The following is a 26,147-nucleotide window of genomic DNA, read 5'->3' on the forward strand; positions in this document are numbered from 1 at the left end:
CAGGAGCGCCGTGGTCCCGTGGTAGCGTGAGCAGCTGCAGAACGAGAGGTCCTTGGTTCAAGTCTTCCCTGGAGTGAAAATTTTACTTTCTTTATTTTTGCATAGTTATTATCTGTCCGTTCGTTCATTGACGTCTATGTTCACTGTAATACGTTTAGTGTCTGTGTTTTGCGACCGCATCGCAAAACCGTGCGATTAGTAGACGAAAGGACGTGCCTCTCCAATGGGAACCGAAAACATTTGATCGCAAGGTCATAGGTCAACCGATTCCTCCACAGGAAAACACATCTGATATATTCTATACGACACTGGTGACGGCATGTGCGTCACATGACAGGAATATGTTGTCGACCCACCTAACTTGTACAGTTGGCGAATGGGTAAAAAGATTCTTCTACCTTGCCCGATTTAGGTTTTCTTGTGGATGTGATAATCACTCCCAAAAAAGTGATGAAAACATAAGAGTTTGTCACATAAACTGAAAATAAAAAATTAAACTTTTCACTCAATGGCAGAATTGAACCAAGGACCTTTCGTTCTGCAGCTGCTCACGTTACCACGAGACCACGGCACTCCTGCGTTCACATTCTCCTTGAAGTTGCCTATCTTGCCATGAACTACTCAGTTTGTATATTTTGCTTATTTTTTCACAGTTCCACACAACTTCTTCCTGTTTTCTCAATTGATCTGTGTTCAGTTTTTCAAGGCCTATCCACTGTGCCAACTTATAACTAAATCTGAGGGGGGTACCATGGGGAGGTTCCCTTGTCAGTATACATTTCGGTAGCGATACCGTTCCGGTCTAGAGAACCGAAGCGCTGTTGTCGGTTCGCGTCGCAGCAAGCCAATCAAAAGCAAGCGGCCGCAGATCCGCGCATGCGCACTGCAGCGCGCACAGCGCCACGAACACAAAGCGGTTAGCAGACGATACAGGCGCGCTATTCTTCCAAGTACAGAAAATTGCGTTTACGTTGCCATAACGCATGACGCCGCATTCCATCGAGCTGATGTGCCCGCCTTCATCGCTCTTGCCTCCTCCTTAACAGTATCAGGCGCAGTATATCCATTTCCATGATTCTCAGCTGAAATGCATAGAAATTTTTCCAGTTTCCCTGACCGCATGTTTCCATGCATGCATTATAACGATAGCGTATTTGACTGCATTCTGCAGATTTCGTAAATGCCGCATTATGTCATCTTATTCTCATTCACACTGACAACCTGTTTTGGATTTTACGTTTCGGAAAATGAGTTAGGAATAGTATGTAGTACCACATTGTACTAATAGATCTATAAAAACACTCGAAAAATTGATTCTGAGAGTTTCAAAGAATAAGAAGATAAACAGAATATGGTTATAACTCGCTCCTAGACATCCAAATGATTAAGTAGCCCACTTCCGTATACAATACGTCAACGAATTGGGTCTTAAAAACAAAATTGAAAAAAATGGATTTTCGAGAGCTCCTGCATTCATCTCATGAATGAAAATGTTTCGTATATGGTGCTACAGTCTAAAAATATTACGGCGGAGATCTTTCATCTATGTCTACTGTTGTTGAGGATTCGATCGCAGATAAACAGTTGTGACAAGCAACATTATGAAGATGACTGCTGCTAGTTACATTCGCAGTAATTTAAGTTGTGCTGTTTAGATTCCTGTCCAACCGCAACTCGTAAATCGCTACATATTTGGACAAGAAAAAATATAAAGGTCACTGTCGGTTGTTTCACTCACAGCAATTTCATCTCCAGCAATTTCATATTTCGTTTCTTAAACACGCAGAAATCACGAAATCATTACTGAGGAAGTGCGCTCTTACTTGTAAGTAATAACGAATACTGCAGAAAAATCTTAACTTACACGAATAACAATGTCTCAGAACGTGTTGCATATATGAAGAGGAATAATTTTTTTTTTTTTACCCATCGGTGCCCGAACCCGTGTCCTTTCATATGACGTTCCCGCGCGTTAACCACTTAGCCACTGAAAACAACAGAACGTAGTGCTCAAATCTCGTACATTCTTTAGAGCAACGTAGGCTGACTGCGTTGCCAAACGGTGCTGCGTAAGTCATAAATGCGTCATAGTTTGGAAGGTTTCCAATATCAGGCTTCACATAATTGCTTTCCATTGTTACTTGAAAGTTGTAAACACGTTTCGATAATTACTAACTAAACCATTTGTGGAAAAAAGTACGCAAAGTCACTAGTAACGTCAGTTCACACTCATGTAATATACGTAAGCAGAGCCGATGTCTTGACATTTAATGATCTTTAAAGTCTTATTTGCATAAAAATAACACTTTTTTTGAGATAATATTGACCGAAAACGTTTTTTTGGATGTAATCATTCACAGTAACAACCTAACCTAACCGTATTTCTAACAAAGGAAAATAGTCTATTATGAACTCACTTTCCAACTGGATGCGTCCTCTGGTGATTCTTTAGTAACACAATCACTAAATCCAAAACTAAAACCCCTAAATATGTTTAAAATAACAAATTATAGGTGTACATAAACCACAGCTCACAGATCGACAGGTCCACACCGTAATCCAATTGTACAAATGTCGTAAAATCGGTGGGAGGACCGTTCGGTAACAGGTCTCAGAAGCTTACTGAATAGGATATTTCGATAAAGAACCGAAAATGACGTCGTGGTCGTGCGGTAGCGTTCTCGCTTCCCACGCCTGGGTTCCCGGGTTCGATTCCCGGCTGGGTCAGGGATTTTCTCTGCCTCGTGATGACTGGGTGTTGTGTGCTGTCCTTAGGTTAGTTATGTTTAAGTAGTTCTAAGTTCTAGGGGACTGATGTTAAGTCCCATAGTGCTCAGAGCCAGCCATTTTCGAAAATGACGTCACTACCGAGACTAACCTACTACACCGATCGGTATGAACGATACAGAATAGGGCCCCTGATGTATGTGGTGCCCATGAGAAATGAGGAAGTTCAATCTCTTGCTCTTGCTCACAAAACCAGTCTTGGAACAGGGATCCCGGTGGCTTGGAATGCGGCATCACGGTTGGTGTACAGACAGTGTAGTGCAGGATGGACCTCATCAGCTCGAATGGCCACGTAATGCTTGGCAGTAATGAAGCTTTGAAGAGTAACCATAGAGCCCATGGAATACTACGATATGACTGCCCACCATGTTTCAATCTTGGCATGTAAACTCGACCAGCAGTTGGAAACAGTGTGTGATAAGACTCATCCGGCCAAATGACTTTCTTCCTTTGCACTGTAGTCCAATTTTGTGGCTTCGGCACCACGTTTTCCTTTTGCAGACATTTGCATCATTCGTGAGTGGTTTTGAAATTCCACCTCGCCGTACAGTTCCCTGCTTATGGGGCTCCAGACGTGTTGTTAGGGTTCGCAAGTGCGACGTTCAGATCTACGGTGACTTTTGCAGCTGTCTTATTATTCATCACAATCCTCTTCAGTGATTCAATACATACTTCTGCCCGCGTTGTCATTTAATGGATGATATTTCTGCGTTAGCCCTCATAAAGGTAGTGATAAACTGAGAAATGAAAGACGGGAAAGGCAAGGCGAATCTGCATCACGAAAATTATTGTTTATAGCCCTAGAGAAGTTATCATATTAATAAATTCTGACTGGGCACAGTCTCAGATCTTACTACATGTTTACAATTTTCAGTTTTAAAAAATGGTGTGCCTCTTGTAGATATTCTTTCACCTAACATCGTCTCAATATTATCATCATTCTATGAGTAACTGGCCTTCTTAAAATTGTCTATGAAGCTTTAATTTATTTCTCGTACACTGACTCTGAGGTACATACGATCGATTGATAGCTTCAGTAATAGACGAATACTTTAATTAACGCTGACTTTTACATTCGACCACTTAAGGAAACAGCTGGTCTCTACGTTAAACTTAATCTATTCATTTGATAGTTAACTTTCATCGATGAACTTTTAGTCACGTTACCTATCTCGGGGGAACAGTGATCTTCGTCGTAATAAAAAGTAGCATATGTGTTAATTCAGGGTATAAGCTAATACCATTCCAGATTTCTACCAAATCCGTTCAGCCACTTCAGCGTGAAGGAGTAGCGAACATACACACATACTTTCACTTCTGTAATATAAATGGGATGTAAGAATCGGTTTAAAGGGGTGGAAGAGGAGCTACATGTCACTACACTGGACTAAATATTAATAATATACTCGCAGTATGCCTCTGCGAGCCACAGTCGAAGTTGTCCCCCTGCACTGTGCCGAATTCATGTTTCATGTTTTGTTCCTTATGCATTATTGTGACGTCAGTCACATCAGCAATCCAGTCTGAGTTTACAGATACCGTGTAGAGTAACAAGATTAAATGAAACGAAATAGTCTGTTTGATGCTCTAGCCAAAAGCCAAACAACGGTCTGTTACTGAAGATGTGACTTTAATGACACATTCAACCGTTTTTTAAACTTAATGTTATTTTTCTGTAAGAAAACAATGTTTTCTTAGTAATGCGGAGATAAAATTAAGAGCTCTCGTTTCTGTTAGTATAGTTCTTGTATGGGTGCAATAAACTGTTTCGTTATTTTATTTTTACATCCATGAACATAAAAAGCTGAGAACGTATTTGAGTAATATTAAAAAGAAAAATACTTCCTAATGTTCTGCAAAATTATATTTATTGTGTTACTAACCGGCTTTCGGCTTCTCAGTCCATCTTTTGGTGACAGCTGAATGTCGCAAACACAGATAAACATGATATGCGACTTACACAGTTATTTGTACAGAAAATACAAAAGTGACAAAGTGTTTATATAGGATACATAAGACAAAAATTGCAATAATTACATTAACTGAAAAGCAGGTAGATATACGTATAACAAATGATGAGAAATGAAATAAATTTAGAGTTTGAATATGGTATTTGTAACGAAAACTTGATGTATCATGGGAGAAAGTGGAAAGTGAGTCTGATCATTTAATACTAGGCTGGAATTCTGTGTCACATTTTTATTGATTAAAGTTAACATTTTACATAACATGGATGGTTCTCTGATGAAATACGATTAGCAAAGGTCGAATCTTTTTTCTTTAATTGCCCATGATTTAAAAACTGCTGCTGCAATTAGTGACGAATTCCCACGCAGTGAAATCAGTACGTTAAGAAAGTTTAACAAGAAAATAATCTCCGACAATGTGATCACCACCAAAGTTGATAAATCAAACTGTTTAGCTCCTTTGAACAAAAGTAATTACGTTAAAAAATGAACCGGTTCCTTGATAGTTCCGACTTCCAACGTCTACGAAAAGAAACGATACAGCTTTCAATAAAAGTCATCATCAAATCATGTAAATCTATTATATCTGAAACCAACAGCCGTAAGCTAATTAACATGAATCCTGTGACTTCCAGATTATATTAGTTACCCAAATTACATAAAGACAGTGTTCTGATACGTCCAGTAGGACCATCCGTTTCTGCTCCATGTTACCTACTGCCGAATGAACTTGTGTATATCATTGAAAAGAAAACCTGTTGTAAGCCTCAGTTTGGTGTGAAAAACTCTATGGCTCTTGTTGACGTAATTCAAGATATGCAAATCCCACTCGGTTCTAAACTAGTATCGTTTGGTGTCACTAGCTTATTTACGAACGTTCTTACTGCTGAATCCATAAACATATTAACCGATATTCTGCAAAAATTCAAAGTAAATACTGTCGAACAGCATGACAAAATTGATGCTATTCAAACGTGTGAAAAACAGGATTACTTCAAGTTTGAGAAGAGGTATTACAGTCAGTCTGATGTCCTCCCAGTCCTATACTATCGGAATTTTCATGGACAATTTCGAACAAAAGTTCTTACAGAAAGAGCCACTGAATTATAAAATTAAATACTGGATCCGATACGTCGATGACGTTCAGTGTTTGTCGACTGGTACTTATAGACAGTTAGATACATTACTACAGCATTTAAACTCGCAACATACGAAAATTCAGTGTACAATGGGATTCGCAGGCTCTTCTACAAATTTCTTGGACTTTAAAATAGATGTTAGTAAAAGAAAACACGTAATTAGCATTTACAGAAAAACGTAGCTACCGATACAGTAATCCCTGCAAACTCCCAGCATCCACGGAGCCACAGACATGCAGGTTTCCATTCAGTGGTGCATCGTCTCATGTCTCTTCCAATATCCAAATCAACCTTTCAAATAGAACTTCAGACCATCAAACAAATTGCTTCCGGCAATAGCTATAGCTCTACCATGATTGATACTGTTCTAAAAAAAAAGAAAATGAATCAAATCACACCGCTTCTGTACGCTGTCTAGCAACAATCACTCGATAGTTTCAGAACCCGGTGTAAAATTCCATATCTTGCAACGTTTCAGTCTTGTAAAGAAGTTAAAGTGTCGCCACTACAGACCTGTATTTTATAATACCAATAACCTATCAAAATTTGTATTAAGTAGTAACGACAAAATGTAACCCTTGTCATAGAGTGGTGTATAATGGTCAGTCAGCAAGAGCTCTAGCAATTAGGCTACATGAACATGAGAGTAGCTGGCAATTAAAGAAGAAAGATTCGACCTTTGCTGATCATGTTTTATCAAAGAACCATCCATACGATGTAGAACGTGAACTTTTATATTCTGTCAAAAAAAAGCAGAAATGACTCCACTGAGAAAAATGGAAATCAACCAACACATGATACAGAATGCCAGCCTAGTATTAAATGAACAAACTCAGTTTTCATCTTCTCCCATCTTAAATTAAGTTGTTACAAATACCATATTCAGACGGTAAATTGGTTTTATTTCTCAACATTTGTTATATTTATCTCTAAATAAAAACTTTGTTTTCCCCTTTTTTAGTTAATGTAATTATTTAATATTTTTCTTATGTGTCCTATGTAAACACTTCCTCACTTTTGTATCTCCTGTACAGACAATATGTGTGTCAAAATTGTTGAGGCTTTCGTGGCCACTTGTTGACAAACTGCCTATTGGCTTCTGTCTCGGGTTCTTCGGCCGACGTTCATCTAATGATTTTTCCGACGTTTCGCCAGCACGAGTGGCTGGCATTGTCAAAGCTTCACCCTCCATTGCCGGTGGTGAACGGGCAATGGAGGGTGAAGCTTTGACAATGCCAGCCACTCGTGCTGGCGAAACGTCGGAAAAATCATTAGATGAACGTCGGCCGAAGAACCCGAGACAGAAGCCAATAGGCAGTTTGTCAATATGTGTGTCACTCGCACATCTGTTTATCCGTGTTTACGATATTCATTTGTCACCTGGAGATGGCCTGAGAAGCCGAAAGCCAGTTCATGACAAAATAAATATAATTTTGCAGAACATTAGGAAGTGTTTTTCGTTTTAATATTATTATTGTGTTCTGCAAAGCACCGACGGAAATTTCAGTGAATGTTAACTTATATAAATTAGGATTCCTTGGTTGTGGTTGTCGATCGCTGTATTAGAATACAATAAAGATTTGTCTCACCTAAGGACATGCAGAACTGGAACCTGTGCATCGATCTGTAGCTCTTGTTGATACCAAAGGGTCATGAAAAACTAGAGCAGATCTTCAGTGATAGTTACCATTCGACTATCATTGATAAGGTGCCTACAGTAACTTTCAGTAACAGTAACCAGGACGTTATCGACTGACTACAAAAAAAAAAAAAAAAAAAAGAAGAAACAGAAACTGTAGAAAGGATTATTTACTACATTTCGTGGGTCAGAATAAATCACCTTTAACTTTGTGTGTTGTAGATGAACTGGTAAAAAATATGGCCATAGGTGTCTCAGGACGCCATCACATCACTGCCATTTCAATTACATTACACTCACATGGAGTCAACAGAAGAGTTATGTGGCTAGGAGCAACAACAAAAGTGTGCGCTAGCAGAAGTCGGAAGATTCACAAAGGATGCTATAATCCAAACTCCATCATCATACTAGCTTAATGTTGTAAGGCGCACGAACGAAATAATAATAATGAAAGCATAAGAAAATGAATGTGTCGTAGAAACTAAAGCAGAACAACTTATTACTTGATTAAATTCTGAAAGCAGTTCCAGTGACTACACAGAAGATAGTGAAAGTGATACCGATAAAACCGGCGTGAATTCGTTAGTGGTATATTGTGTCAGCCATACAAAAAATTCTGTTGTGTTCACCCATTACAGTTTTCTCCTCGTATTTAAATAATTTGTTCTTTCGCGGCATGTGTGTGACTGAATACTCGTCTTATTGCTGTTGTTCGTCTATAATGTGTGATTACGGCACCTTAAGGCATCGCAGCAATACAATACCCAACACTACCTACAAAGACGTTAATAGCAGTCGGTCAGCAGAATACTTGTTTCTTTTGCGCTGCACAGGCAACTGTGTACCGCATGAGCACGTGGAATGTTGTGTAGGAAACTCTTCTCCCCACCATTGTCATCGACATCTGTCGGTCACAAAGTAAATTTAACCAGAGTATAGCTGGAAAAGGAATATTTGTCAAGAGATGATATTTTTATTAGCTTACGGGAGGAGTCACCTCAATAAGAGAAGGCGCCGGTGAATAGAGACAGAGGAAATCTCCACCAAAGGCTAAGGAGAACTTCGAAAAAGAAGTCTCACTTTGTTCTGCGTGGTGGGAAGAAAACAAGCACTAGGGTCCAAGCCTTGTCGCATGCCTCTGGGAGGGATTCTGCACTTTCACTCGTGGTAGAAGTTTTGTGCAAGATGTATGTTGTGAGGCCCGGTGGACTAGTAACATAAACTCCAGGAAACTTTCTTTGGTAGAAGGATGCGGCTTAGGAATTCCCTGTTGTAAACCGGAAGGAACGTAAAAGTGATGGGATGTGGAGTAGGCGCCTTGTCAAGCAGGTAAGTAACTCCAATTTATGGAAAGGAAATAAACAATTTAATCACTTGACAAAAGTGCAATGAACTAACAGCAGGTAGTTCTTCTTTATTTTATGAATGTCTTGACTATGTCACTCAGCTGTCCTGATCTTTATGTCAGTAGTAGTGGATTTCGGACTGAAACAAATTGTGTAATAAGACAGTTTCGTCTGAACAGCTGAGTAATACAACCACGATCGCCAATAAATATTTCACAGCTGTTATCCACCACCCACCAAATTTTTTAGTTCTGCATTATTTCGGCATTATTTAAACTTGCTCACATGTCGTTGCACAGATTGCAGATCCGCACATAGATCGACGTTTGTTCTTTGTTATTATAATCAAACTTCGATTCAGTGTACGGATTTATGAATTTCCTGTAGAACGTCAAAACGAACAGGGAGGAACATGAATTCCTTGTTGTTGTTTATATCGGAATCGGTTTCTAATGGTTAAATACTTATTAGTGATGAAGACCCACTGAAATGATAGGCGGTAATTTATGAGAAGAGCCTCTGTGCAGGCGATACCCCAACACTGACACAGGCCGACGGAAGAGGTCGGAGCAGTTAATATGGTCGCAAGTACTTCCGCACACAAAAGACCGTCCGCTGTTAATGGCAGTATCCTCTTTAACAAAATCCGTGCAAAGCAGCTTTTCTGCCTTAAGCGGATATAAACGTTTCTCGCAGATACAGTATACATTGTCTTTTGTGGCATATTGTCTGCAACTCATTTTGGAACGAAAGGTAGTTTTCCAAGGACTTGATGAATGGAGGATGGTGTTTTAATATTCATAGGCATCGATTCCTAGAAGTCAGTGTAAAAATCAGCCCAATACTTAAATAATTTGAAGCTCAAGCATATCCAGATGTGAATCATTGATAAAGTATCACGAACAACTGTTCAGTAGGTACTATGTTCATTTCCTAGGTCAAATACAAACATTGAAAATGCAGTATTTGTTTCCTCAATAACAATGTTTGTGCACTGTAAAAGTACCATAACTATTCTTTTCGATGTCAAGAGTTTTTAAATATTAGTTTCCTTTTAGTTTTAGTAAGAAAATTATATTAGAGATTTTGATTTTTTCCAGCTTCATCCTTACATTTGTGTTAGACAACGTCAGAAATCACTCATTTCATGTGAATACGTTGGTGAATACATTTTGTTCACATTAACTCAATCCCTATCGAATTTTAAGGGGTAGTAAGGAAAAGCGCTATCCAAATAGTTTTTGTAGGTGTGTGCTCTTGTTGGTTCCCATAAATAGACGACTTAACTTATTTGACGAAACATATGTAATGTTTCTACATTTTTTCTGTTCTACGTCTAATATGTAAAAAGAGTATGTTCTTAAACAACCGGTCGGTGTGCATTTCACCGGCACATGGATTGGTGCTCATTAATGAATTTTGTCCCAAACAATCCAACACAATCTTTTCAAACTTTTGTGTGTGAAAGATTCTTTCCCGAGACCGCAGACAAGCGCTGTATGCCGTGAACGCCCCAGTTACTCGCAAGTTTGTATCCAAGAAGATAAACATCTCCCTTTAGCAAAACTTTTCTCCACACACATTTTCTCCTTTCTGGTCACTACTTTCTCCTGAGCCACACATAAAATTCGTGTCGGTAAAATCTTGTAATGTTTAATGCGTAATCCTTCGTCTTTGTCAAATCACGGACTGTATACAGAACTTAACTGCACCTTGGACGTTGAAACGTGGCTAAACTGAGCTACAGCGCCAGGGATCGCGCCAAAGAGTTTTATTCCGCCCCCTCCACTGGCAGTCGTAGTTGTAAAGTTGTCGTAGTTAGTGCTTGTTCAGAAGTTGTGGTGGTTAGTGCCTTGCTGAGAGGATGTTGATAGCTGTACTATTTGAGGCCATGTTGTGTGCAGTTGTTTTGATGGGCTAGACATCAGATGTTGGTGGATTGGGGATGTTGTAATGATCGGAGTGTACTTATCGTCAATATATTTGAAGGTAAAGAAAATTTTTTTATTTCAAATGTCTTAAACAATAATGCCTCTTGGTCACAGGTTCAGTCAACAAAGCATCTGGCTCGTGTTCTGTATTAGACTGTAATTCTGGTTTCTATATGCAATCATTGTATTTCTGTTTTTTTTTAATTTACTTTAGTATAAATGGTTTTTAAAATATCTTGTCTTATTGAGGAAGAACCGTGCCAGATGTGTACGTTGAATCACACTTCCACACACAGAACAGTTACACTTGTGCTTTGTTGTTCCGTAGTTGTTGTTTCGTAGCTTTTATAGTTGCTGGGGAGTTACTTAATTAATTGTGGTAACGGAAATTTCCTTTCATTCTTTGTTGTTATTCCATGCAGTCAGATTGCGTACTAATACTAGTAAGGGCCAACCGGTTACGAGACTTCTTAACCGGACAAACAGCGACTAAAATTAAAATTATTTGCATTTTATATAATTAAGCCCCCATGCACGTTGTAAATTTAACTCTGAAAATTTTTGTACTATCACGCGATCTCTTTCTTCCTGTTCTGTATCCTGTTCCTTTTGTCTAATCTCTACTGCAATTAATCTATTGTTGTGAGAATTCAAAATCGGTTGTACTTCTTCTCTAATTTCTTTCTTTAATTCATCTTTCATGTTTTTGAAACATGTCCCTATGCGTGAGTCTAACCGTGTTTCCATTGTTTCCATCTCTGTTTTAATTGTTCCTATTTGTGATCCCACTGTTTTTAATTCAGATCCAAACTGTGATCCCAGTGAGTCTAACCGTGTTTCCATTGTTCCCATATCAGTTTCTAACCGTGTTGCCAAAGTTCCCATCTCAGTTTTAATTGTTCCTATTTGTGAGTCTAAGCGTGATCCCACTGTTTTTAATTCAGATCCCAAATTTAATATTGCACTCATCAACTGCTCTACATTGACTGGTTCGAAATTCTTTTTGCCTCTAACATTTCCCGCAAAACCAGCTTTCTTCGTCATAGCTGTAAAGCTATCAGTGTTCGATACTATTCTAGAATCTTCTGTCGTTAATCTCGTATTCTGAAAATTTTTTGATTGTGAAAAGTTTTGACATGGTTCCGGACTATTTTCCCGACTTATTAAATTGTTTTCAACTTCATTATTCATCATACTGTTCTCCTGTGTTGGCGAGTTCGCCATGTCAACAATTTCGTCATTCTGGCTATCCATCATTTTTGCCTTTTTCATCGAGCGCGTAATCATTTACAAAACATACAAAACTCGTCACCATACGAATATTACACACAATGACACTTTATCTCCAACAATACCATTCACACGAAATGCTTTCCGACAAACACGATTAACGAACGATTGAAATCTTCATAATTGCACAAAATTGTCAAACCCGTATAAAAGACATCAAAAATTAAATTCTGCAAAAATACCATTAGAGGAAAGACAAGACAACTACAAATGTTCATTACCATATCTACACATGCAATATAGACTACAATTACTAACCTACAAATGGGTCAACAGAAACATCCGATCTCACGCGTCGGCTTTGACCCGTGACGTAAGGGTGTTGTGGTGTGTGACGTCATTACGGCGCGGAGTTTGGTTTGTGAGTGTGGCGTGTTTGTAGATGTTGCCTCGTTGACGTTACCTTAGTAGGAGTTTTAGGGCCTGTAATATATAGTTTACCTTTTTACTGTACTTTTTGTTTTAACGTCGTCTATGAGGCTTTTATCAGTTTGCCATTAGATTGTTCAATCTTTATGGTCTATATGTTTTGTCGCTACTCGTTATGTCTAATGAATCAATATTGTTTGTTTCTTTTTTTTATTTGTTTCTTTTTTTTATCTTTTGATTGACCTACACATTGATCTGTAGCGTAGCCCTGAATACGAGGTTAGGTTGGGAGTTTTTTTTTGGCGGGCGGGTCAGGGGGGGGGGGGGGCGCAGCCCCCCCCCCTGCCTGGCCTTGAGTACCACTTGTTTATTATTATCTTTGTTTGCTATCAATGTTAGCAGATTGTTCTTGTGAAACCTTTGTGTGTGTTGTTTTTCTATGTGTTTTCGTCTTTGTGATACGTATGCAACGTTTCTATATCCGCCATATTGGAATTGTCGTTTCCGCTATATTTGTGACGTCATGGGTCAAAGCCGACGGGTTAGATCGGACGCTTCCGTATTTCCCTACAAATTACTACAACAATACTACTGTCTGCTATTTTTACTATCAGAAGAATTCCAAGGGACGATCCGAAGCAGCGGTCGCCACGTGCATGGGGGCTTAATTATATAAAATGCAAATAATTTTAATTTTAATCGCTGTTTGTCCGGTTAAGAAGTCTCGTAACCGGTTGGCCCTTACTAGTATTAGTACGCAATCTGACTGCATGGAATAACAACAAAGAATGAAAGGAAATTTCCGTTACCACAATTAATTAAGTAACTCCCCAGCAACTATAAAAGCTACGAAACAACAACTACGGAACAACAAAGCACAAGTGTAACTGTTCTGTGTGTGGAAGTGTGATTCAACGTACACATCTGGCACGGTTCTTCCTCAATAAGACAAGATATTTTAAATACCATTTATACTAAAGTAAATTAAAAAAAAAACAGAAATACAATGATTGCATATAGAAACCAGAAATACAGTCTAATACAGAACACGAGCCAGATGCTTTGTTGACTGAACCTGTGACCAAGAGGCATTATTGTTTAAGACATTTGAAATAAAAAAAAATTCTTTACCTTCAAATATATTGACGAAAAGTACACTCTGATCATTACAACATCCCCAATCCACCAACATCTGATGTCTAGCCCATCAAAACAACTGCACACAACATGGCCTCAAATAGTACAGCTATCAACATCCTCTCAGCAAGGCACTAACCACCACAACTTCTGAACAAGCACTAACTACGACAACTTCACAACTACGACTGCCAGTGGAGGCGGCGGAATAAAACTCTTTGGCGCGATCTCTGGTGCTGTGACTCAGTGTAGCCACCTTTCAACGTTTCGCAGATGACTGTCTATTGTTTTTAAGGTAGCGTCATCAATGTCAATGCGGCAGACAGTTGTCTCGACAGACATTTGTCTATACAGAAACATAATTAATCTTCACACGAAATGCTTAATGAAGATCTTGAGTAGACATCTGAATGAACCAACCAGGTTTACGGGTGTAGATTTTGATGATGACTTCGTTTTTCTGGGAGAAACATTACAAAATTTACAACTGATGACTACGAAGCTGGATGGAATGGACAGTTCTCTAGGGCTAAAAATAAATAGTGATAAAAACAACTTGCACAAAAAGTTAAGATGTATCTACTCAAGTGATAATTCAACAGAAGGTACTACAAGATGTTTACCGATTTTCATATCCCAGCAGGCCTATAGTTAATAACGGGGATGCAAGTAACAGACATCACCAGCAGAATTGGGACGCTTCTACAGTCTTCAACGAATGCGATCCATATGGCAATTAGAGCCTAAGTAAGCCCACAAAGTTTCGACTGTAATCCTATGTCATCCTACCGATGGCCGTATATGGATGTGAGGCAGATTTTGAAGATCAGCAATCGCAACCACGTTTCAAGTGATGAAGTGCTTAGAAGAATCGCTGCTGAAAGAAGCTTTCGGGACATTTTCTGAGAGTTATTTGCTCTGACTCGATCTTTTGGTGATGAGCTTTAAAATGTTTGCCTGCATTTTACTTAAAATTGAATGTACTGTCCTGGAATTACTATTGCGAACAGCGTGTCTCAGTGCACACATTTACATAAAGACGAAACTAACTGGCGTTCACTGTGCAGGAAATTAAATCAAAACTATACTCAAAAACCACAACTAAAATCAAACTGTGCAGTGCCCAAATAAATAGAAACGCTAAAATTACGCAGCAACACTGCGAAACACAAGCTGCTCACTGGGTCATTAAATAATCCGAATTAAAAAAAACGCTTAGAATGTGCGCAATGGAAACGTGAAATGAGAAACGAAAGAATCAACTAAATATGAAAAGAATCTCTCCTGAAAAATTACAACATACTCAGCAGCAACAGCACAGCTTGAAGAAACCGCGCCAGTTAAAATATGCCAAAGTAGAACTAAAAGATTGGGACGATTTTCTCGTAAATAAACTACTTATTACTTGGAATGAAAATACTAATCCACTCATTATAATGACAACGTTGCATTTTAAACTCCTTTTTCACAAGAGCATAAAACTAACAGAAAACCAAAAACCTTACCTTCTGTACAAAGGTCTTACAACGCAATGCATTTACAATTACGCCAATTTAAATGAATTACACTGAAATGACCTAAACTGAGATGTGGAGGTAGGCTGTTCTGTTTCATGAATTAGTTATCAGTAAGCACCAGAAAATGTTATTAACTTAAAAACATATCCGCCATGGAAATTCATTCATTCTCCCTGTTTCATAACTGCTGCGTGTGTAAGTCTTCCCATCAGATTAATAATTCCTGACAATTTTCTTCATCAGAATCCTCCAATATGCATGACACTAAAACTTCTGTTATATTGCTCCATCTCCAACACTCGGGTAGAGACCGCTCTACAACTGAGCCAAAGATAACAAGTTCAGAGATGTTGCTGCCACTGCCGTAAGTCGACTATTCCACAGATGTCAGACGCGACTGCTTCGCTCTCATAATATGAAATTTCCACTCATTCTGAAACTATCTGCAAATAATGTACAGTCCACCTATATATGTCGACCTTTCAGTTCTACATATGAGAGATGGAAGAACCCCCGAATCAGCACTGTTGTGGTAACCATGGGATGGATACGGAAGTAGAGGAAGACATCGGAACACTTATATACGAATTTTTGCAAAATATCTTCAGTGTATGAACATGAAATTGGAGGAGGCCGAAAATCTGGCATCTCATAGTGTTTCTTCAACTGAACTTACTACCTTATATGCTACCTAGCATTGGAGTAACTAAGTATAAGTAAGCAAACACTTGGTTTAAGAATCGTGAAAGACGGTTGTACGCATGGAGGAGACCTTAAGCTACCAGAAGGTTCCAGATAAGTAAGATAATGGCACAGGCCGATATTCCAAAATCAGATTTCAACCTGTAAAACATTTTGAGGGGCAGATGTGGACTCTGGTGACAAAATGATTGGTTATAAACTGCGATTAAACTGAATAAATAATAGAAATGTAAAAGAAAGTTAGGAGAGAGGACCCAGATGAGTTAAAAGAACCAGAGATTATCGTTAATTAGAAACGGAATGTTAGTCAACATTTGCCTCAACGGAAATACAAAAGAATACGAATGAGTTGCTTTCAAGGATGAATGGGTGAAGACAGCAGAGGATCAAGTAGGCGAAAAGACAATTAACGCAGAAATCATATGATACTACACGAGATATTTAATTTAAAAGGCAAAATGAGAAAATATAAAACCATAGTAAGTGAAGCAGGAAAAAAGGAGACTGACGTCAGAAAATCATATTGCCTGAAAGTGCAAAATGTCTAGCAAGATCGGTTAGAGGACTCATGAAAGGCTGCAGAAGCGTGCATGACTAGGTGGAAGGTAGATGCCGCCTGCAGGAAAATTAGAGAGACTTTTCCGGGAAAGAAGAGCAACTGTATGGATATTAAGAGCTGAGATGTCTAGTCATTATTGAGCAAAGAAAGGAAGAGCGAAAGGGGGACCAATCAATTATGGAAAGGGAAGACCGCAGTAAATTCTATATCGGTCAAAGAGAAGAAATTTTAACGTGAGATTCAAAGAACAGACAAGAAATTGCGACAGCTGTCAATCAAGCATTTATCTACGTTTCAGAAACCAAAACCATAAAGTAGAAAATATACAAAATGCATTACAAGTTCTACACAGAATAGCAAAGGGACATGTCACGAACATCTTGACAGAATTAGAAATATATACAAACATTTATCCAAACGACATCCTTAATGAACAAACCTTTCTCAAAAACAAAAATTGTATTGCCACTTCACAAAACGAGGATGGATAAAAATGACAGTAAATAGAAAACAAGAGATAGCCATAGATATAAAGGATAGCAAAATCGTAACAGCAATAAAACCTTGAAGGTATATAAAAGTAGGGAGATGGCGTTATAGACTTAAGCTGTACGTCGTCTTGAAGCCAGAATGGGCGGGATCTGCAGCCATCTTAAATAGTCCAAAGTATTAGCAGACTACTGCTTACGGTTGCGTCTTGTTCATTATTTCTATCATTTGCACGCAACAGCTGTTGTAAAAACATTAAAAATTACCGTGCTTGCATGAAAAACAATGTCAGGAAGGCGATTTTGAATGTTTTTCTGTCCGTGAATGCTTATTTGCTCTTGTAATACGATATATTTGGCCTCATTAACGTAACTTGTTCATTGTCGATATATTTGGAATGACCAAGAACAGAAGGATATCGCGTGAAAAGCATACTTTCGTAATCAGTTTGATTCCACTTTTTCTCTATTTATATTGATAGCGAATGAAGTTGGAATTCTGAAACCAATGCTTGCTTCCTTACTGGTACTTCTTCTTGTTCGTAAATTTTCAGCTTTCTACTCATATGCACAGCATTTTTAATGTTCACGTTTTTAAAAAGCTTACCTACGTGTCCTTTGTTAGCCCGTAAGCCGGTGCAATGAGGAAAGAAGCAAGGCATGCTGTGGTATCTTGCGTACGTCAGCAAAGTGAACGATTACTGAAATATCAAGGAAACAGAACTGCATAGTGGTATAATTCTATGTAGAATAGAGTTCTTGTCTTATTAGATTATCAATGCTTTAGTCTCGGCGTAGTTTACACATATTCTCACTGGGAAATCTTACCTATGATGCGTCTTTCGGGGTGTCGCCAGTAATAGCAATTTACAGAGTAAAAAAAAGATATAAGTTTTTTAAACATGTTCCAGCGTTGTGCAGTGCTATACAAGTGATTGAGGGAATTGTCTAAAACGCTTAAACGCCATAAGAAGCAAATTTTGCTTTAACGTGAGTGTAACTCGTTTTTTTTTTTTAGTGATTGAAGCCTAAACAGTGTAACATATAGGGCTACTTTTCCAACACTAGCCTATATACTTATTTTCCCGGATTATTTCTCGCAAGTAACTCTGTCAATTTCTCAGGAATAACCAAATATATCACAACTGGAATGTGAGTCTCCTTTGATGAACTGCTTGATTTTACTTTTGAATTTCATTTTGAGGTTTTCAAAGTACCTAAGGGAGAGTCCTACAGTACCGACCGTTTTATAGTATCGGCCATCGCTAGTTCACGTTTCAGCTATCAGGTGGCAGCACGTATTACGTGTGAGCTGAAATACGCCATGATACCACTCATGATACGTCGTGCGTTTTGTCCTGCGTTCAGTTATTTGTGAATTATGGGCGTTTAATTTTGTACGTATGAGAGGAGCGGCAAGACGTTTGCTTCAAGACTGTGGTACACGTTTATGAGGTGAGTAATTGAATTTATTTTTACTTGTATTTCAACTGTATTTTTTAAAGAAACTGGAGCCGTAAAACTTTCAAGAGATCGTGTATTGATCAATATGCAGTCGGTATGGTTTTTATTGCGTGATCGTCAGCCACTTGTCATACAGTACCGACCAGTCAGATCGTTGGGGGAAAAATAATAATAACTTTTTCTCCTCGTTTCCCAGAATGAAATGGCTGAGAATAAGGGGAAAACGAAAGGAAAATGATCTGAAGAGAGTATGAGGATGGCAATAAATGAAGCAATATCGGGGAAAATGACAGCAAGGAGGGCAGGTACCGAGAAGCACTTCAGGTGATCGAACAGAAGACAAAGAGCAGGGCGAAGGACGTCAGAAAGAGACTTGAAGTCGCGCCAAGCGCTCAATAGAGAAACGTCAGATGTAACTGACAGAAGCAAATAAGTAAATAGTTCAAATAGCGATGCAACAAATCGGAAGTGTCAAAAAGAGCAGGAATTTGGTGGGGACACTCTAACAACGGACAAGAGCATAATATTTATAATATGTTATGAATTGTTTGAAGAAGAATGGGTCCAGTGTACTAAATGTAAATAGAGGGCACATGTTAATTATGTAGGCCAAGAAAGTGTACTGCATTTTATTTGTGACCATTGCAATAAGTAAACAATGGTTTTTGAAATTAGTGAATTTTGTTCATGTAATAGCGTGTTTAATTGTTTTCTTTACATGGCAATGTTATTTATCAGTAAAGCCTGAAAATGTTCCTATAGAGGCACTGCCCGGTACTGGAAGACAATTTTTGGATTAATTTGGAAATTTGTGATAGGGTCTTATGGGACCATACTGCTGAGGTTACCGGTCCCTAAGCTTAAGGACTACTTAATCTAACTTTAACGAACTTATGCTATGGACAACACACACACACCCATGCCCGAGGGAGGACTCGAACCTCCGACCGGGAAAGCCGCGCGCACCGTGACAAGACACCTCAGACCGCGCGGCTACCCCGGGTGGCGACAATTTTTGTTTTGACTGAAAAACAACACGTTTTTACTTGTACACGACATGTCACTTTTGTAAAGTTTCAGGGAAATCATACATGTACATCCATAAGGCATTAATTTAAGTACCAGTTCACTGTATTAAATTCCCTAAGTTCTAAATATTTCGCATTTCACTGTTCCCTATACCATACTTCATGATATACCAATAGTTAGTTTCATGTCTCATGTATAATTTGCGCGATAAATCATAATGATGGAATGAGTCATTTTATATTAACATCTGTGTTTCCGTAAGTAGACCTTCTTGCTGATCATTCATCTTTTTTAGGTTTTTCAGTTAAAGACCTACAGATTTTAGTCAGTATTCCTACCCATCACCATTTACACGTTACAATAATAGATAATCTTCTGCGGAATGCAATCAAAATTTTTGATTGCAGACTTGCGAACCGCTGTTCGTGCTACAGAAACCTTAACGCGACGTAATGAATGTAATTTTTTCCTTCTGATATTGTAATTACGTACATCATTGTTCATTTAGATGAGCAGTGGATTATTTAGAACAAACTTCTGAGGGACTAACTGTACTGTGAAGCGGACAGATTGCTAATCACACGCCGAGCATCAGGCAGGCACGAAGAAAAGTGTTTTTTCACGTACGTTATCGCCCGCAGCCTTTTTCAGAATGGAAGCAAAGCGCACACATACACATTCATACAATCATACCACAAAACTCAAACACACATGACCGGCGTCTCCGGCTGTCCTAGCCAGTATCTTTTTTAAAGAGGGAGAAAATGTGAGCAATAAATAATTATCGGCGGGAAGAATTTCGGGGATGAGATGGAGCACCAACAATCAGCGCGGTCACGTAGCCATGTGTTGCGCGTGGACGAGACCGTTGGTACAGTGTGGCTCGGATGTCCGGTGCGTTTTTGGTTTGCAAAGGTACCGAAAAACACGGTAAGAAGAGAAAGAACGGACACTGAGTAAGAAAAACTTTGGACGAAAATCAAACAATGGAAAATCCAGGATGGAATGTAACAATACTATGAGAAGGAAAGTTGCTACCTACCGTATAGCGGAGATGCTGAGTCGCAGATAGGCACAACAAAAAGACTCTCACAATTAAAGCTTTCGGCCATTAAGGCCTTCGTCCACGCTAGACATAAATACGCGCACACACACTTGAGACGATGATAACAAAGGAAAACTTCACTGATTTGTGGGATAGAAGAAAAGCCGTTAGGCAAAACTCAAACATTGGAACGTCCAAGTGGAAATGTCAACTAGAGATGGGTCGAGCTCGTTCACTCCCGTGAACTACTTCATTCATTTCACTCTTTGCCGTGAAGCGTTCAAATGAAGTAGTTCATTCGTGAAGTACGGAAGGCTGGCGAAGTTGCCCAGTTCGCCGCTCAGCCGCGGCTACGCTCGCTTCGCCTCGCTCGTACAATAAAGCTTCGTAATACTTCATAATTTTACCAACAGATGGCCGAAATATGCAGTAACGAGAACGCAACTTTTTACGCTCTTACAAGAGTCTGAGAGTTAAATAGAACATGGTCGAAGGGGACAAAGGAAAGATAAACAGAGAACCTGTCACATATAAAGAAGGTATTTCATTTAATCTTGCTCGACATTTCCTCATGAAGCGCCCAAAAAAGTCTTTACTGCCAAGTGAAACCTAATTTGTTGTATTCATGGACTGAAAACTAGGGCTACCAACGAAATGCAGTCCAATTTTGTTCCTTTTAAAGTTTAATCCAAAATAGAATGAGTATGTTTACCACTGTTACAAAGTCTATATACCTACGTAAAGTAATTATTCAGAAGTTTTCCTGTAGATTTTATTTTTGTTGAGAATAATAACCCTCCAAATTCAAAACGTAAACTGTCACCTGTAGGCATTGGTACGATTTCAGGTAAAATCCCTCTATTTTCTTTGGAAAGCAGTTTTTGTGTCTGTTCACTCTTATACAATGGCTAGCAACTCGCGATCGCGTAGAAGTAGTGAGATTTGGGGTTTCTTCGCCGATTTAGGTGATGGTAAAGCTAAGTGCAATTATTGTTCTAAGTGTATTTCATATAAAGGAGGAAATACATTTAATCTAGCGCGTCATGTTCGAGTGCTGCATCCAACAGTGTCATTGTCAGTCAGGCGCTTAGCGCCCCCTGCTCCTGCATCTTCCGATATTTGTTGGATAAAAAACCCGGACAATCCGGAACCAACATCAGCAAATGCCAGAAGCGAACAGCAGTTGGTGCCAGAAAATAACAGTATCACTTCAGTATCAGAAAGCAGACCTCAATATCACGGAACATTACCGATGTATTTTCCGAAACCTCTTTCTAACAAAAGAAATCAGGAGATAGATTTCGCACTTCTGCAGACTGTTGTAAAGGATTATTTGCCCTTCAACATAGTGGAAAGCAAACATTTCCAAAGTTTTGTAGGCAAACTGAATGGTGCTTACAGAATGCCATCTCGGAAGACCATTTCCAATACGCTGCTACAACAACAGTACGCTATGATAAAAGAAATTGTGAGAGCCAAAATTAATTCTGCGGAAGCGGTTGTGCTGACAATGGATGGGTGGACCTCAACTACAAATGAGTTATTTGTCGGTGACAGCACACTACGTTAAAGACCTGGAGCTGGCGTCTTCCCTCCTAGAGTGCTTTAAATACGACGAAAGGCACACGTCAGAAAAACTCTCGGAAGAACTGCTACGTGTCACAAGGGAATGGGGCATTCAAGAAAAAGTCGTGTGTGTCGTCAGCGACAATGCTGCTAATATTGTGGGAGCTATAAGACTCACAGCCTGGAAACACATCCCCTGCTTTGCGCACACACTCAATTTAATTGTTCAGAATGGGCTTCCGCACATTCAACCCATTCTGAATAAAGTAAAAAAAATGTTGAATTTTTTAAAAGAAGTTCGCAGGCCTGCACGAAACTGAAAAAGATGCAGGAACAGTTAAAAGAGCCAGTTCTGACACTAAAACAGGACACTGTTACAAGATGGAATTCAACCTATGATATGCTGCGAAGAATAATCGAGGTTAAGAATTCCCTAATGACAGTTATCACTCTTAATTATCCGGATCTTCCAAATCTGACTGCAGAGGACATTTCAAGTGTAACACAAGCCTGTGACCTGTTGAAAGTTTTCAAAGACTGCACCGAGGAAATGTCAAGTGAAAATGTTGTCACTGCTTCTAAAGTTATACTCCTTAGTCGCTCGCTGAAAAAATGGTGTTGCAGGTTTGTTAATAACACTGAAATTCATGTAGACGTGCAACAGATGGCCGAAAAGTTAGCTGAAGACCTAAAACGACGATTTAGAAATATAGAGGAAAATTCCATTTTCGCGGAAGCAACTGCATTGGATCCCCGGTTCAAATTACATGGTTTTTCTGATAAAAATTCTGCTGAGAAGGTGAAATTAAACCTCGCACTGTGAGAAATTTGTGACGAACACGTCCACTGCTGCTGCAACAATCTCAGTTCCAACCACTGAATCTACTTCCAGTCTCTGGCTCGATTTTGATGAAGTGTTTTCCAGGCTGCAGAGTAATCCACACCCGAGAGCTGCTGCAATAGTGGAAGTGGACAAATACTTACAAGAGCCCCTGCTACAGAGACAAGGCAATCCACTTCAGTGGTGGTCTGAACGGCTGTCAGTATACCCCTCGCTCTTTGAACTTGCAAAATTACGACTCTGTATTGTCGCAACCTCCACGCCGTGTGAAAGAGTGTTCTCGAAGGCAGGACACCTTATAACTGACAGAAGAAATCGTCTGACAGGGAAAAAAGTGGAACAAATCATGTTTTTAAACGGAAATCTCTGAAGATTCACCAAATCCGTTGATGCTTATTCATAAATATATGTGTGTATTTTTTTAAAATTTAATTAGGACAATCCTCAAATTGACATTTAGTGTAATTATTACAATAATGTGTACGAGATAAACATTCCTACATGAACGATTATCTTTCAAGCGTGGATTCCACGCATGCTTCAGTTCCAGACTCACAAGGTAAGCATTTTATTTTCATGTTGGCTGTGCGTACTCACACAGCCAGCCTCTTCGTTTGTATTTTAATATTCATTTGTCTGCAAGCGCTGCCAACGGTAGCTTACCCGTAGAAGCGAAGTATAACTGCACAAATAGTCGCTGGTAATGATGTCAGCACTGCAGGGAGCAGCTGACGCTACCTTCCCCTCGCCCCTCATCGCCGCAACCCCACCTATCCCTATCGTTCACCACAAACACCGCGCGATTCGTCGACAGGCAGTGGAGGGAGGACTGAAGTGAAGGGAGAATGAGTGACGTAGCGCCGATGTACTGGGGTGGGAGAGGGGAAGAGAGTGAGTGAACTAGAAAGAAGTGTGGAGTGTGCTATCTGTGAAGAGTTTGAAGTACCAGTTCTTTGAAATTGAGTGGTTAGTTCACACTTCACTGGAGTGAAGCGTTCATTTGAACGACTCATTCACGAGCTCCCCATCACTAATGTCAACAGTATTTGCTAATTCCAGCTATAGCAGCTGGAGACAGCAATCACGCTTGCGTAAGTTTTGTATATATGGTTGTATGGATACGAGTTTGTGTTTTTTTTTTTTTTTTTCCTTTCTGAAGATAGCTTTGGCCGAAGGTTTATATGAAGACTGTTTTCGTCATTCCTATCTTCATTACGGTGAGTAGCAATATATTCTTTCCACCACATTGTTGATATTCCAACTTGTACTTCCCATTTCATTATTTGACATACTATGAAGCAGAGTCAAAATGCATAACGCCTTACGCAGATGTCTGCAAGATGATAGTTGGTGAGCATCGCGTCATATTCTTACAGCACGTGTTTCAGCAACAGCAATGAATATCTTCTTTCTTAAAGATACGTTAGCGCAGAACATTATTCCATATGCTCCACTTACGATTGAAATGTGATTTCTTTAAACTTTATATTACGATCGGATACATCCGAAAATGACGCAAGCTGGTATTTTTGATGAAACAACTACGTATCCACACAATCGAAGCGAAAGATACTATTTAGGATACGACCTTGAAAGCGGATAGATAACGCCAACGGTTGAAACTGGGTACATGTATGTCAAAGTGATGTCACAGGAAACTATCACCTCCTTGAAGGAAACGTAACTAACGTCACTGACTAGCAAAGATTATACTGTAAACATAAAGCATGAACGAGGGTTAACTGTCACTCTAGTTGTCAAAAATATTTCATGAAAGTATTCTATACAAACAAAACTTACGTAATTATGGGATGTAGCAACAAATAGACAATCGACAGTTCACTCACTGATGCAATATGGGTATATATTCCAGCTAGATGTAAGTATGTATGTAAACTGATGTTTACGTACAATTTTTATAGACGTAAGTAGACACCAAATGTAACATCTACGGGTTAACTTTAGGATGGCGCTATAGTGGAAACGATCTTGTAGCAAAGAAGAAGCATTACTAATTAAACCATTTACAGCTTACCTAAAATTATTCGTTACAAAATGTCGTACAATGACGTAATATACACTGTGGGCCCGTTCGAAAAGAAGGGAAGAGGAAACATATTTGGAAGATATGATGCCAGAAGGATTAGACAGAGCACTGAAAGCCTGTAGTCGTAAGGAATCCACTGGAGCAGACGTCTCTCAGAATTGTTTACATGCTTAAGAGAGTCAGCCATGACGAAGTTGTTATTGCACTTAGCAAGTAAGTACGAGCGAGGAGAAATACTCACTGACGCGAAGAAGATTGTGATAGTTCCAGCGGAAAACAAGGCAGATGCTGCCAGATGTGAATATTATCAAGGATCAGTTCAATAAGTCACTGCTGCAGATTACTGACGCGAATGACAACAGAAGAACGAAAAAACTGGTAGAAATTGGCCTCAGAGAAAATTAGTTGTAGTTCTGGGACTTGGAGGCCAATACTGACCCTTATAGCTAGAAGTTAAAGTAGGGCAAATTTACTTTTATAGCAGTCATGTATTTAGAGAAAGCTTTCGATATAGTCCACTGGAAATTCTGGAAGTAGCAGGGACAAAATGCACGAAACTAGACTTAGAAGAGTCGAATGACATGATAGAGATACCGCAGTTGAGAATGTGGTTTGACTGGGTTATAGCTTGTTCCCGAAGTCATTCAATCTATACACTGAGCAAGCAGTAATGGAACCCAAGGAGATACTGGGAAGGGAATTAAAGAAAAGAACTAAGGTTTGCTGTGTCGTTATAATTCGGTCAGAAAAGCTGAAGGTATTCCAAAACCAGTTGGATGGAGTGATTAGTGTCTAGAAAAGTGGTTAGATAAATATAAAGGCAAGCAAAACGAGAATAATGGAATGTAGTGGAATTAAATCCAGTGATGCTAAGGGAAATGGGTTAGAATTTAAGCCACTAACAATAGTTTATGAGTTTTGCTGTTTGGTCAGCCAAGTAACTTGTAACCTCCCCCTTCCTAATCGGCCTACTGGATTGCGATATAATTGACCGTGATCGCATATGCCTCATGAAATTTTACAGTGAGTAAGGCTATCGTTAGTGAAGAAAAATAGCACCGGTTAGTTGAAGGAAAGTGTCAACAGGCTCTTCTGAAGGAAAATCTGGTCTAAACGTAAGTTAAATACTGATGATAATTTTCAAAATGGTGGAGTATAGTGCAGTCGCTCACGAACCGTACAGGGGTGGAAAAGGGTACCACGTAATATTTGCTACAAAACTCACTGATAACACAAGAAAACACTGATTAGCTAGAAAAAATGGATAATTAAATGGTCGCCAGT

Source organism: Schistocerca nitens, chromosome 6, assembly GCF_023898315.1.
Source record: "Schistocerca nitens isolate TAMUIC-IGC-003100 chromosome 6, iqSchNite1.1, whole genome shotgun sequence".
Lineage (NCBI taxonomy): Eukaryota > Metazoa > Arthropoda > Insecta > Orthoptera > Acrididae > Schistocerca > Schistocerca nitens.